The 15,770-nt window shown below is 37.6% G+C and overlaps 1 protein-coding gene across 1 annotated transcript in view; it reads right to left on the reverse strand.

The window, feature by feature from the left end:
• IMMP2L (inner mitochondrial membrane peptidase subunit 2) overlaps nucleotides 1-15,770 on the reverse strand; it is a 903,124-nt gene that overhangs the window by 102,252 nt on the left and 785,102 nt on the right. The window lies entirely within an intron of this gene.

Genomic DNA, 15,770 nt, shown 5'->3' on the forward strand with positions numbered 1-15,770 from the left:
AAAGAAGATGTGGTACATATATACAATGGAATACTACTCGGCCATAAAAAAGAACAAAATAACGCCATTTGCGGCAACATGGATCCAACTAGAGATCATCACACTAAGTGAAGTAAGTCAGAAAGACAGACAAATACCACATGATATCACTTATATGTGGAATCTAAAATATTGCACAAATGAACCTATATACAAAACAGAAACAGACTCATTGACATAGAGAACAGACTTGTGGTTGCCAAGGGGGAGGGGAGTTTGGGGTTAGTAGATGCAAACTATTACCTTTGGAATGGATAAACAACAAAGTCCGAATGTATAGCACAGGGAACTATATTTAATATCCTGTGATAAACCATATGGGAAAAGAATATTAAAAAAGAATGTATATACCTGTATAACAGTCACTTTGCTGTACAGCCGAGATTGGCACTATATTGTAAATCAACTATACTTCAATAAAAAGTAGTATTAAATAAAAGCAAAACAACAAAAAGAAATAATGCTGTATTTTTTTGCACATTACCTACCAATATATATTTAACTACTGTAAGTTTTTATATTTGCTCAACTATTCCATGATGGAAACAGCCACATAAAAAGAAAGTAATTATTTTAGTCTAATGTTCCTAGAGTTATTTTTCTAATAAACTGTATTAAGTATAATACATGGTTACTTGAATCTAAAAGTATATCTTTCAGTAAAAAGATCAGATGGATTTTTAGTTGCAATCGGACATTTAAAAACATTTACATGCTAGCTAAACATTATAATTTGCAGGAGTATTATGGCTTTGGAAACACATGAGAGTTCAAATAGGATCTGTTCTATCTTCTTCCAGAGTGAAGATGCTAAAAATAGTGTGGGCTTAAGCTGGGCCAAAGTTTTGTGAAATTGCTATCACTTCACTGGAAAATGGAGGAAATGAAACAAGTCTGTTGGGTGGGCAGGGAGGGCCTGTGTGGATGATGGATTGGTACTCATACATCACCGCTTCAGTGCTGTTATACCAAAGGACTTTTACAGCTTATAGTTAAACTTAACACTAAGCGTAATCCAAATATACGACACCTCATTGTACTTGTATTACCGTATGCAAATATAAGTAGTACCACAAATTGGTGAACAATTAATGAGATTCATTGCAGGGATATTTCATCACTGAACACTGTTTTCCTGCCAACTGAGACATGATGTATTTAATTTAAATGACACCACCTGCTCCCACCTCTAAGTGAAATGAAAAAGCTGCCAAAGGGCATGCTGGGAATTTACTTGCAGACTTCCTTTTAATCAGGCATTTCTCCATAATACTGAAAGCCAAAAACATCATGAAAAATAACACAGCTTTGTAAGTCGATAGTTGAATTTGGAGTGCTCGCCAAATAAAAGAAACTCAGGATATACAGGATGATATTCTACAACAATACTATTCTTTTCTTGCTGTGAAATTACTTTCTTACTCTAAAGAAAAAAAAAAAGATGTGTATGAAAATACAGTATTGCCTGACATGACAAATCAATAAGAAGTGACTTAGAGAGGAAAGTAGAGTGAATGTTTTCATTTGTCATAGTTACCAAGATAATGATACTGTGAACTTACGACTGTCTGAGGAAAATGTTTCCCTAACATTAATTGGAAATGTCTCAATACCCTCTTCACCCAGTGAACTACCAACATGTTATCATGCACATTTTCCTAGCAGGTAAGATGAGTTAGAGGATGGACAGGTACTTTTCTAAGAACCTTGCAGGACCTTCCTTATATCTTTCCTCTTGATATTCAGTCCCCTCTCCTGAGCAATTGAACTGCTATTTAACGTGAACACTGGAGGGTGTAGGAGGGTATTAAACAAGTGTATATGACAATTTCTTATCTAGGGAGTCTGTCAAATGAGGATCCATTTTCCAAAGTCATCAAGTTGCTAAGGATAAGTATTATGCTGTATAAAATCTGCCAAATTATTTTCCCATTAAGTCATGCTTTCATTCCTAGAAGTCTCAAAATGATGTCCTAATTAAAAAGTGATGTCAAAATCACATTTGAACTGCTAATGTTTATAAAATAAATTTTAAAAAGTACTAAGCCAAACAAAAAGATTCACATAGAAATACACACTCTTCCATTCATTCAGCAGTCATTCACTCCAAACATTTTTCTAAATACCCTCTACACGCCAGGTTCTAGATGCTAGGAATAGGTCCATGAACAAGACAAGCAAAATCCTTGCTCTCACAGAGCTTACATTCTGATGGGTGATAGGAAACAAATGTCTAATGGCAGAATGCCATGAACAATAGAGCAGGTTGAGAGAGAAGGGTATGAGCTTCTACATAGTATTTAGAGCAGATTTTTCTGAGGAGGTATCTGCATGAGCTGAGGAAGGGAAACAAGCAAATATTGATTATACTGCATGCCATACCCTCTTGCCTGCTCAAGGACTTCACTCTTGCAGATGTCCCCTCTCTATTATTTATTCCACTTTCTTCCCCACTAGCATACAAATATGCACTAATATCTTCCACCCTGAAAATAAAAATAGATAAATCATATTTATTTTTGACCTAATAGCTCCCTCTAAAAACCATTCCACACCATTCATCTATTTCCCTTTGCAGCCGAAATCCTCAAAATAGTCCTTTCTACTCAAAGTCTTCTTTTCCTCCAATTTGTTCTTGAACCCACACCAAGCTGGCTTTGAGCTCCACCACTCAAGGAGATAGCTCTTCAGAGTCATCAATAACTGTCTTATTGCCAAAGTCAATCCAGTCTCCATCTTCCAACAGCACTTGACACAGTGGATTCTCTTGAAATTTTTTCTTCTTTTGGTTTTGAGCACACCACCCTCTTAGCAGGACTGACTACCCATCTCAGTCTTCCTGGATGGTTCCTTCTCATCTTTCTGACTTGGAACATTGAAGTGGTTCAGGCCTCAGTCCTGGGGATTTCTCTTCCCTATTTACACTCACTCTGCATCATCCAGGCCATGTTTTTAAGTAGATTAATGACTTCCAAATGTACCTGCAGCCCACAGACCATCTCCAGATTCAGGTATCCAACTGCTTACTCAACGTTTCCACTTAGTTGTCTAATATGTATCACAAATAAAATGCTTCTAATTCTTAATTTTGAGATCCCACATATACTTACTACTCTCACAGTCTTCCCCATTGCAGACTGTGTATTGCAAAGATGGCTGCCACAATACCATCCACCAGATGTGCTCTTCTTGCCTTGACATGCCTTCCATTGAGTGGTAATGTGTCTGTCCCCTCTTCCTTTAATCTGGGTGGAACTTTGTGACTGCTTTGTCCAATAGAATATTGGGAAAGTTGCCTTATGTGATTTCTAAGACTAGATCATGATAATTCCATGCACCTCCATTTGGTTTTCTTGGGTCACTCTCTCTTAGAACCTAGCTGCTTTGCTGTATGGAAGCCCAAACTGGAGACTACCTGGAGAGGCCATGGGTAGGTGTTCCAGCTAACAACAAAGCTGAGGCCCTAACCAAAATCTAGCATCAGTTGTTACACATGTGAATGAAGATACTTCCAGATAACTCTAGTCCCCTATCATTAAGTTGTCCCAACTGAGGCTCCAGATATTGTGGAACAGAGATGAGGGCTCCCTCCTTGGCCTTGTTTGAATTCCTAACCCATTGAACCTGAGAGCAAAATAATATGGATATTTTAGGTCACTAAGTTTATTACAGTAGTAACTAGAATGGATTTACCAACTGCTGAGGCCAAAATCCTTAGAATTGCCTTCCATTTTTCCTTTCTCTCATACCCATGCTCAATCTATCAGCAGACCCTGTGAAATCTAGGTCTTCCTTTGAAATACATCCAGGATCTATGACTTCACACCACTATCCCTCTTGTCTTGACTATTACAGATGCCTCCCAACTAGTCATTTTTTGCTTCTATCTTCCCTCTTATACTGTCTACTCTCAACAGAGTAGGAAGATTACTCTTCTAAAAGTTTAAGTAAGACCATGTCACTTCAATGCTCAAAACCTTCCCATGGCTTTCTTCATGATACAGCTTAAAAGCTAAAGTCCTTAATGGCCTACAGAACTCTTCATGATCTGGACCTCCACCACCTTGCTAATTCTGATTCTCCTGCCACTCTCCCTGCCTTGCTTGTTGCATTCTAGGTACACTGGTCTACCTGCTCTTCCTTAAAAGCATCTAGCACTCTCATGCCTCAGGGCCTTTGTACTTGCTGTTCTGCCTGGAATACGCTTCCCCCAAATAGCCACGTGGCCACTCACTCTTCCCTCCAGGTCTTGCTCACGAGTCATCTTGTCAGAGAGGTCTTCGCCAAGTAGTTTACATAAAATAGTGTCTTATACCTATCATTTTCTATTCTTCTTATCCTGATTTCCGATCTCCTAAATTATTATATATTTGGTTTTTTGCTTATTGTCTGTTTTTCTCCTATTTGATGAAGGCTTTCTGAGAACAAAAATTTTGTCTTGTTGAAAGCTCTAGTTCCCAGGACTGGGGTAGTCCCTAGTATAGCAGGAACTCAGTAAGCATTGCTTGTTGTTAAAGACCGTTCCAAGCAGAGGGACAATGAAGTGCAAAGACCCTGAAATAGAAACTAACTTGACTTGTGTGAGAAACAGTGTGACCATGACAGAATGTGTATGGGGGAGAGTGAATCAGATGAGGTAACAGAACAAATCAAAGGCCAAATCAGGCAGATCCTTATAGGCTATGATAAAGACTAATGGGAAGAAACTGAAGGACAATGATGCAATCTAATTGGCCTTTTAAAAATATAATTCTGAATGTCTGTAGAAAATAGTCTGTATGAAGAACAAGAGGGGAAGCACTGCTAGGGAGACTAGTCCTGAGGCTTTTGCAGTAATTCAGACAAGCAAGAAATGATAGTACCTTGAACTGTGATAATAATGACAGAGGACTCCAAGGTGGTCAGATACAAGATATATTTTGAAAGTAGACTTCAACAGACTTGATAGTTTAGATACAAGATAATAAGAACAATCAAAGATTACGCCTAGATTTTTGGCCTTAGCAAGTGGTTAAACAGTGGTATTGTTTTAGGAGTAGTTTTACTTTAAACAAGGGTCCTATTTTCATAGGATGGATTCAGAGTTGGCAAGCAAGTTCCAAAGCAATGTTCAAACAAATGATAGTTTAGATGAACAGTAGTTCTAAGAACTGATGGGTAAATTCTTTGATTCTCAGAGACCCCTGGATACAATACCTAACTGGAATAAAAATATACCAAGAGATTAATAGTGACACCCACACATAACAGAGACCTGTGTGTGCCACTGTCTTGAAGAAGCACCCTTGACACCTGCATGCACAGATGGCCTAACTGGACACCCTGAAGACCGACAGGATTTATATCTGGCAGGCGAGCCATCAAGAAAATTTCATAGACAGACTTCTGTCCACAGAGACACACCTCTTCAGAACATTTACAGATACTCTGGGGAAAAAAAAATCACACTAAAACCCTAATATGAAACCACTCATACAAAGAACTAAGTACTCACATGTCTTTCTCCCAACATGCACATAAAAGAAAACAAATTTGTAGGGCAGCTGCTGACCAGGGCTAAAAAGGAATGTAAAATATTGAAACATCATAAGAAATACAGCTCTGTAGGGAGCAGCCATTAAAATGGGCTCTGCTGACTTGGTGTTACCCCAGCAGAAAAAGCAAGCTGACCTCAACATCCTTTCTCTTCTCTTCCTTTAACGTATTAGTCATTCAATTTCCCAAAAATATTTTGGCAGTGATATTTCTTTCTCCTTCAGAAGTAGAAATGAAAATTATTACTACATTATCTTTAGTGATAATTTTATATATAAAATTCATAAATATATGTATACATCTATATATGAACTTTTTAAAAAAACATTGATCCTCTGCACTTTGTCCTGCTTATTTTTGAGGTTTCCAGTAGCCAAAAAATAAAATAATTTTCTTTCCCCAGTTTGAAACTAGCTGAGAGATAGACGAAGAAGATCAAAATGTCAGCTTTCTTACTGACAAAGCTGATCAAAGAATGTGGCTTAAAGATGCCACCCTAGTGATCCCTCTAATACCTTCTAATCCCTCTGAATTGCAGTTTCCAGCAATGTTGGACAATTGCCAACCAGTCCCTCAGGGGAGACCCTGGACTGAAAGCTCCCCGAAAAGCAGAGAATGTCTGTATTGTAGAAAAGAGTGATTTGGGCACAATCATTTCCTTCTGCCAAACTCCACTATAAAAAGAAGCCATTCCTCCTGTCCTGGAAGGAGCAAATAATGAGGTGGAGAGAACAACACACCTTCCTCACAGGTACTTCCCTCCTGGAGAGTGGAGTGGAAATTACCTTCCTCCATGAAAACATGAGGAGTTAGGAATAAATGTTCCACCTCACCCTCCAAAGTTGGAGGAGGGAACTAAATTTTATCTTCAACTGTTGAGCTGGATTTTTGCCAACATCTACATAAAGCTCCCCCCTTTCATTTTTCTTCACATACATGAATGAGGCAGCTGGTTGGGCAGAGACACGGGGTGGTTTGAAACCTACTCCCTCCATCTACAGCTTTATGAAGTTCAGCAAATAAACTGTCTTCCCAGTACCTTTTTTTTTTTTCAACCTGAAAAGCGCCTCTAGTATCTCCTAGGGTTTTGTTAGAATTAAATGGAAATAAATTTGAAAGGCTTGGCATATGAGTGCTGAATTAATACCACTTTCTTCCTTTCCCTGCCTGATTCAGTACTAGGACAGGGATTAAAATTTGTACTGAACCAAATTCCACAACTTTATTCTAGACTGTGTCACTTGGTTGACCTCCATAGTCATCGGGACTAAACCTTAGGCTTATATAGTCTTGTTTTCAGTGCTGATGAAAGATTACTTTAAAAAAGAATACATCTTCCATTTTTCTCACCTAGTGCTTAAATTCTTTCAGCTATTTCTTTCTTCTGTTTTTTTTTTGTTTTTTTTTTTAGTTAAGACATTTAAGACGTGTCTTTAAAGAAAATGCAACAACAACAACAAAACAAACCATTACCACAAAACACACATCCTCAGCATCCTGATGACTCTACCACAGTAGATGACCATTGCCATTTCCATCTTGGGACACAGTACTTTCCAGGTTTACTTATAGTGGGCGTGTGGAAAGGAGAAGAATGTTTTGATCATAAGATGAAGATCCTACAGAATCATACATATTGAATTAGAAAGAACTTTATAATTCCAACCCTGTAATTTAAAAAATTACATACATATAAAGTTTAAATGAGTTGATGTTACACAATTAGCAGTTAACAACAGGGCTTGGTCTTCTGACTCTCAGCTCAGTGTTCTTACCTGTGGTTCAGACACAGGGAGAAAAACATGGAGGAGGGGATGCACTTGGGACTCAGGGGTGACTAGAGACCAGTTCGTTGAGAACAGAGAGAACGAGAAAAGAGAGGACTGCAAAAAGTGGCCAGAACATTCTGAAAACAAACTTGCCTAACTTTGTGATGGGGTCCCAAACAAAATATGCTTTGTGATTACATTGTGCTCCTGAGTTTGCTATTTGTACCTGGCCCTGCTTCTTATCCTGATCACAGAAGCAAGCTAGTACAGTTGCCTTAGCTGTTGACTCAACATTTGTCACAGGATTCCATATTCTTCTACTTTGTGACTAAAAACCTAAAGCAAGCATACCATTTGTAAAAATCAGTATCCTAGGATGGGTTAAATAAGAGATATTGAGCAAGTGGGCTAGAAATAGGCATGGGACTTCTTTTCCTGTATGAGTAATGATGAACACTGTCATACAATTGTCTCCTGAGGGCAAGGTAGTGTGCTGACAGTGCTTTTTCCTAACAGCCCTGATAACCAATTCAAGCATAGGCATAGCAGCCATAGAGAAACATCTGCTGAGACAGAAATATGAAGACACATTAAATCTATGACCAAAAGAGAAGACAGCTCTGGAAATACAGGCACTCTGGGATTCAAGTCTATATCCTGCTTTTTAGCCCCAGAGCTGATGCTCTGTGCATTGAATCAGGGGATCAGTCTAAGACTGGTTATGCATCTGGGAATTCAATAGGAATTAACTAATATTCAGGAAGCAGCTACTAAGTTCCAGGCTCTGGGATACAGAGGATGAGGCACCTTTCTTACCCTCAGGAACAGCACTACAAAGCAATACTTAGTCTTGCAGTGAGGCAGAGATAGATGGGCTTAGAACTCATCCAATGCTCCCCCTAGAAGCCAAAGTACAGAAAGGTAATGAGTTCAAGGCAGTGGCAGAAACAGAACTTGAGTCTCCTGACTCCTGGCTGAGCGCTGTTTTTAATGCACGAGCTCAAAATGAAAATACACTCTATTTGACCATCTTTTCTTTTCTTCAGGGTTCAAAATCTTTGTTTCTGACTTTTAGAAGGAGGTTTGCTAGCCAAAACTTTTTCACTGAACCATGTCCTCACCCTATGATAACTTAAAACAATTTCAATTTGAGAGATTCCCCCAATATTAAAAATATACCCTATGTTATATCACATAATATATTTAAAAGGGAGAGGAAACCATTGAAGCTAGATATGAAAGAACTTGAACAGATTCTGCATACCAACAGGAATCTGATGTCACAACCCACAGCTCGTTACAGGTGAAGATCACAGGTGAAAAGACAAGATCACAGGTGAAAAGACAGGGTTTCTTCTTTGAATATTTGATTAACATTATCTATTTATAGGGTGTTACCCAAGACCTCCAGAAAATATTGCATTTGAAAAATATACATAGCAGAGCTAAATGCCTTAACCCACATTAGCTGCTCTCTTAATGAGAATTGGAAGCTCAGCAAGTAATGAGTTAATTTATTACAAGCCCCTCTCCCAGAAAGGTCCCCTTCAGTATCTCATTTTCCTCACCCCCTATAAGTAAACAACTCCTAGGTAAGTATTAAAATGCAGGGATCTAGAGAGCTTGACTTCTCAATTTAAAAGGTAAGAGCAAGGTTATCTTTCATGATCCTTTTGCTCAGGGAATAAGCTCTGTCTTTGCTTCTGTCTCAGCTCATGCAAAAAAAAAAAAAAATGCTAAGAAACTTAAATTACCGTTATCTTTTTTCAACACACTGAAACATCTAAATGAAAAAAACAAAAAACACCACCTCTAAATGGACCATCTCACCTAATTTGAATCCTCACCAAAATCATATGATATGCCATACGCAAAATACCAGAAGCAGCTTGAGGGGGGAAATAATGTTAGTTTTAAGAAACTGCCATTATATAAGGATAAAAAGCTATGAGAAAAAAAGTTCAAATTTTTAGTGTGAATTAAAATATACTTTTTATATCTTTCTTGTCCTTGCTTTAACTAATTCAGAAAGATAAAATTCATCTTATTTTGAAACATTCAAGTAAATCAAGCCTGAAAATTAGTTAAGAGAAGAAGCAATCAGTTAACACATTTCTGTTGTGCTAGAGAAAGCGCATGCCTGTAAGTGTGAGCACACTAGGTACTAGCGTAAGAATGCCTAATGTTTTACACACCTATATTATACATTAGGAACTAATTTATTCATCTGATATTTATTCGTTACTCACCATTTGGAAGACACTCTGCAAGGCCCTATGGGAGAGTCAAGTTATAAGATAATCCTTGACCTCTTAGAAGCTGAGATCTACTAACAGAAGTAAAATACATATGTGAATGCTTACAGTACGTGACTGTGTAAGTGTCATGTCTGCCTCAAGAAATGCCAAATCACCTAACATAGGTTATTTGTTTTGAAATGAATTCCTGCATTTGCCTATGAAAATTAAATGACCAGGAAGACAGATTTAAAGAATAACTACGATCCCTGAAGTAACAGAAGGGCAAACAATGGTTATTTAAGCAAAAGAAATATCAAAGTACAAGGTATGCTTTTCAATTAATCACAAAGTCTTAAGAATTCTTGGACGTCATGGAGTTTATGCCTAATTTTTATTAAGCAAGATATAAAATATTGTGTTTGATTCTAACCATACCATGACACAATACAGAAAAAAATGCACATATATTTTAAAGTTTAGGTGCTATAATTAACTATACAGACTGGTGAAAATTCATCTTATTTTGAAACACTCAAAGAAAGCAAGCCTGAAAAATAATTAAGAGAAGAGGTAAGCAGATAACACAGATCTGTTGAACATTCACCCTGTGCCAGCCATTATGGAAGGTACAGAGAAGAATCAGAGGGGAAGCTCCTTGAGGTAGGGAATATACCTCATTCACAAGTCTATCCATAGTGCTTAGCACTGGCCCAAAGGAGATAATCAGTTAGTACTTTTAGGAAATAAACTTAGAGGAATGAATGACTGACTGAATCCCTAACTTCTGGCATTTATGTTAACTTATTTTCAACCTATTCCTAGAAAAAATAGCTTTCCAATTGCAAGTTGGTACAATAAGGTCAATGCTAAAAAATATTAGAACCCAAAGAGAAAGGAAAGACAAAAAACACTCAGAGCTGAGGAAAGATGGTTACGTAAACTGAATATCATCTCTCTTTCTGAGATACCTAGCAGTCAAGGAAAAAGGGAAGTAATTTTGCAGTTCTTATTGTCTGACTAAAGGAAAACACCAGTCTTCAGAGAAAGACATTTTCTTGGAACTATACTATAAGAAAATTTTTTCTTGTGGAAAAGGAACTCTGGGTAACTTAATGGGCAATGATGTCAATACCTTCTTGCAGATGGAGAAATGCTCTTTCTGTGGTCCATTGTTTTAAGTGTCTTTTGATTAAAAACTAAAAGAATGGTAATAAACTGTAATCCAAATCAATCATTTTTATTGGTAGCTAAGCTTGTTGCTTTCTGGTGGTGGTTTTAACATAAAGTTGGGGAAAATGTAGAGGAATAAGTGGTGACTGTGACCCCTCTCAAACACCAGTAGTTTCCCTGTTATTCTATTGGCAGGAGCTAGACAGTAGTCACTTCAAGGTTGAGGTCTTGGTGAAGAATGCTCAGAGAATAGGCTCCTATGCTTGTTCACTGAATAAGCTTTAAACATACACGTGGTAAGCAGAGTTGGGAAATAAAGGCCTGAATTTGAGGGTGTTAAAACCAGTTTTTTTTAAAAGGGAACTCTTTCACTAAAACCAAGTGAAAAGGAACTTTAAAGATAATTCAGTACACTTTAAATGAACAACTTGCTTTTATTTCTGAAATTCAGGTTGGAACATATCTTTGAGACTAATTTATTGAGGATATCATAAAACCAATTTACATTAAGGTTTTTTAAAAGATATTAAAACTTTTCTATTTTTATATCTTTGAACTTATTTTTGGAAGCACTTCATGTAAAGTATGAATTATCATCCATGTTTAACTATCTACATAATTTCCCAAATACTTTAGTAAGGAGGAACATAGTAGAGTGACATTTACTCAAGGAACTAGAATATATAATTTCTAGAAGAAAATATTGAAAATGACAATTTAGTTTTTCTTTACTATCAATAATTTTATTACACCAACTAAAGATAGAAAATGTTCAGTAGTAGCATGTGCAGGCAAAGTCAAGGCACCATAGGCCAAGGAGATTGGCAATATTGACGACTTTATCTGAATTACCAATTCTACTGGTTGAAGCTTTGCTGCAGTTAACCCAAGAGTCTCTAAAATAACCAACTTAGCAGCAATATATGCCAGTCCAACTCCATTGTACATCATCCAATGACAATGAGGGTGGATTCTGAAATTCATTTCCATAAAAGTTCCCTGAAATTGTGCTCTAAATTATTTTAACATGAAATTGACCTTAAAGATTTGCTAAAATATTAAATGCATAATGTTTAAAATATTTATTAATCATTTATTCTTTATTGCAAGGTCATATCTGTTCAAATAGAATTCACACACTTGAAAGAGGAATCTGATGGTTTCTTCTCTGATCCCTGTTTTCTTATAACTTCCAAGTTTCTAGTTTGTTGTGGCTGTATATTCCACAAACAAAGCATTTATCTAATAGAGAAGATCATCAGGAAATGTGAGGAAGTATTAAGTGAGAAATCTGAGGAAACAGATACAACTGGAGTATTAGAAGCAGTTTGAGAATAAATATGACATTACAGAGTAAATAATCAAGCTCCCTCCCACCCACAGCTGAATGGCATGTGCATCTGATCTAATGATGTCTCTTTCCTGTGTAAACTAATTTTTAGATTTTCCCATAGATCTGTAGAGAATTTTTGAATAACCAAGTAGGAATGAGAACAAAACCAGAAAACTTGCAGACACATCTTAAGCAACAAAAAATATTAAATCTACAAAATTCATAAAGTGTCTCCTGTGTGTGCATACCCACCAAATTCTTGATAAATTATAAAAAGAATGAACTATGGTTTCATCCCACAAAATTCATATTCGTGTTTGAATGAAAATATATTTATATAAACCATTCTTCTCATAAGAAACTTTCCCTAAGATAATACTTTTAAGATTATCATAGTATTTTTACTCACTGTCACAAAGGGCATCTGTACATTTTCTTGAAAACAATGACAGGTTAGCACCATTTGGCCCCAACCATTGCAAGACTCGTGTAACTGGATATTAACCACTCATAACTTCTTTACATGATGCAGTTAGTAAGGGTAGAATGCCAATGATGTAGGGTGAAGGAGTGGCTCCCAAGATGAACCTGGTCTGTTCCACAGCCTTAGACCACTATTTCATAAATGGGAGCCACTGGGCATAGGGGGGTACCTTAATAGGGAATATGAATCAAGTATTTTTAAAAATCCTAATCAAATAAAATCAAAGCACATGGCTTACAGTCCATGATTTGATAGATTCGTTTTTTATGTATGGATGGCATCAGGCTATTATCTGTGATTCCTTTAACTCATTGACTTTGCTGTACACAGCTGAAAATGATGCCAGTCCTAGGTTTCTACCAGCTTTCTAGATCTGGCTAGAAAATCAAAACCATGCACATCTGACACAGAGACCACACACATATTAGCATGTTCTTTCTTATGGGCCATAAAAACCACCAACTATATACAAAGTTCCTTTATTCAGTAAGTGTTAATGGAACATCTGCTTTCTTCAAAGTGCAGCACTAAGAACCATGAGAACATAAAGCTAAAAAACAAAAGCTTGTCCCTGAGGAACATGTAAAGAGAATAAAGTGCAAAGATATGTAAGGAGTAGTAGTAGAGAAATTACAAGGCAGCACGAGCACACTGAGTGGCCCCGTGCAATAGGACACACTTGTGGGCCAGTTATCTGTTCATGGATAACTAAAGGTATGATCCTTGCCCTCAGGGAGTTCACTGTCTAGAAGGATAGACAAATGAATATTAAAAATGTTCATTTTTCAATACCACATAATGTTATAGAAATATGCACAAGTACAGAGTATAAACATAATTACTAGGAGATTCTCAAGATCAGCTCTACAGTGCTTTAATAGGGAAGGCTTCTTGAAATAGGCAAGTTTGGATCTGAGCCTTGAAGGACACATAGGATTTGGACAGGTAAAGGGACAGCTCTGCAGAGGCATTTTGGGTGTTAAGAACAAAATAGATAAAAACCCTAAGGCAGGGGCTTCCCTGGTGGCGCAGTGGTTGAGAGTCCGCCTGCCGATGCAGGGGACGCGGGTTCATGCCCCGGTCTGGGAGGATCCCACATGCTGCGGAGCAGCGGGGCCCGTGAGCCATGGCCACTGAGCCTGCGCGTCAGGAGCCTGTGCTCCGCAGTGGGAGAGGTCACAACAGTGAGAGGCCCGCGTACCGCAAAAAAACCAAACCAAACAAAATACCCTAAGGCAGGAATCCATAGCAGGAGCTGTGCAGGGGATGGTGAGATCAGACAGACAGGAGATGGGGGTTAGAAAGTGGCTGTGAGCCATGAGCTGCAGAGCTTAGGGATGGTTAGTTGAAAGTCAACCTTGAGTATCAACTCAGAGAGTGGACTCAATTTGATGGGCCACAGAGAAACACTGTGGGCTGAATCATTCCTGTTACAGACTGAGGTCTCTAGAAAGAAAGACTCTGAACAGTCTGGTGTTCAGGGTGTTTATTAGAGAGTGCCCTTGGGGTTAACACTTAGACAGGAAGGAGCAGAAAGCAGAATGAAGCCCAGGGAGAAGTCAGCTGACTCCATAAGGAGCTCTGGAGCTGAAACTGGTAAAATGGGTGTTTGAAAGATGAGTGAGTCACTGAGTAAACTAAAAAAGAGTGTCTCATTTCCCAGAGTTCTACAATTAACTTCTTAGTTGTACTGCTGTGAATCTACATGTAAACTCTCTTAAAATTAATGAAATAGGAGATACCCTCCCTGTTTTATTATCTACATGCTAATAGACTTAAATATTCAGGATTTGGGTGGTAAATGCTCACTTATGATCATGTTGTTGGAGATTTAATATTCATTTAAATGCTAGATCCTTCTTCCACCCCAATTACTATTTTCAGATGAAAAAAACATTCCGTGCAGCATTCCTAAAAGAACCTTCTCGACACTGAATATCTGCATAGCAAATGTTCATATCACGATGAACTCTGGTCCTAGGCTACAGGAGCAAAACCTAACTTCACGGAGTCTCGTGTCTAGAAGAGTAATAATTCACCTATCCCCCGTAGGATTGACAAAACTGAGTCAAAAGCCCCAGTATTTTGGAACTCTGATTTCTGACGTACACTGGATCCTCCTGTGGCACACTAGTTGTCCTCCAAATGCATTCTGCTATTATTCTTCCTGGGCACATGGTGGCTCATCTGGAGACTACATGTCCCAGCCTTTCTTGTGATGTGGAGTAGCCATGAAAGTGTGGGTCAACAGGATATAAGAAAAGTGAAGCATGAAACTTCTGCTTATCTTCAACTTAAAGACAATCAGTGTTCCCTGAAACTCCTCCCTAACTCACTCCCATTAGGGGCTGGAATGCAGATAATGTAGCAGTCTAGTTTCAACTAGGCAGATGAGGACAATTTAGAAGAATGGAAGTACAGCATGTAATGAACTGGGCCTCCAAATGACCTAAATGTGCAGAACAAAACTGTCACTCTAGGACAGAACTGTTAGGTGAGAGAGAAACAGACGTCTATTCTTTTAGTTTGACTGCTTAACCTTTATTCTAAATTGTACATTTATGGCTGTGTCAGAAAAAAGTACTTATAATTAAATAAGGAAATAAGGTCATTGATGTCCTTCATGCTCCTTAACTGCTTGGAAAAAAGTTCAACTTAATTTTAAGTATCATCATAGATGCCATATGGAAGTATTTCCTGTTCTCGAAGAGAGTGCAAATTAAGTCAAACCAGTTTTAAGATAGGTAATTCAGATGAATAAGTAACAAAAGTATGCAGGAAGTGCTTTATCTATTACTGACATAATGTAAATTACTTAAAGTTTAACAGAAAACTTAATAGAAATTTTCTGTAAGTAGAACATTTATAAGACCAAGCCTTACCAGCATGGTATCTGATAACTTTTGGTTAATAGTATAAATCACTACCACAAGGTAAGCTCCATGAGAGTAGAGAATGGTTTGTTTGCCAAATACACAGAACCTAGAAAATATTCCTGGTACATAATAGGCAGTGTATAAGATTGCCAAATGAATGAATGATTTCTTTCATGGTCTAACATTTGTAAAAAACCAGAACAAATACCTACAGAGAGACTATTGAAAGATTTTCATCTATCCTGAAATACATTAAACCTTCTCAAAATCAACCACAGTCTATTTGTTTAAATTACATAAAGAAAAAAAAATCCCATGATTCTA

Source organism: Mesoplodon bidens, assembly GCF_964165515.1.
Source record: "Mesoplodon bidens genome assembly, chromosome: 9".
NCBI lineage: Eukaryota > Metazoa > Chordata > Mammalia > Artiodactyla > Ziphiidae > Mesoplodon > Mesoplodon bidens.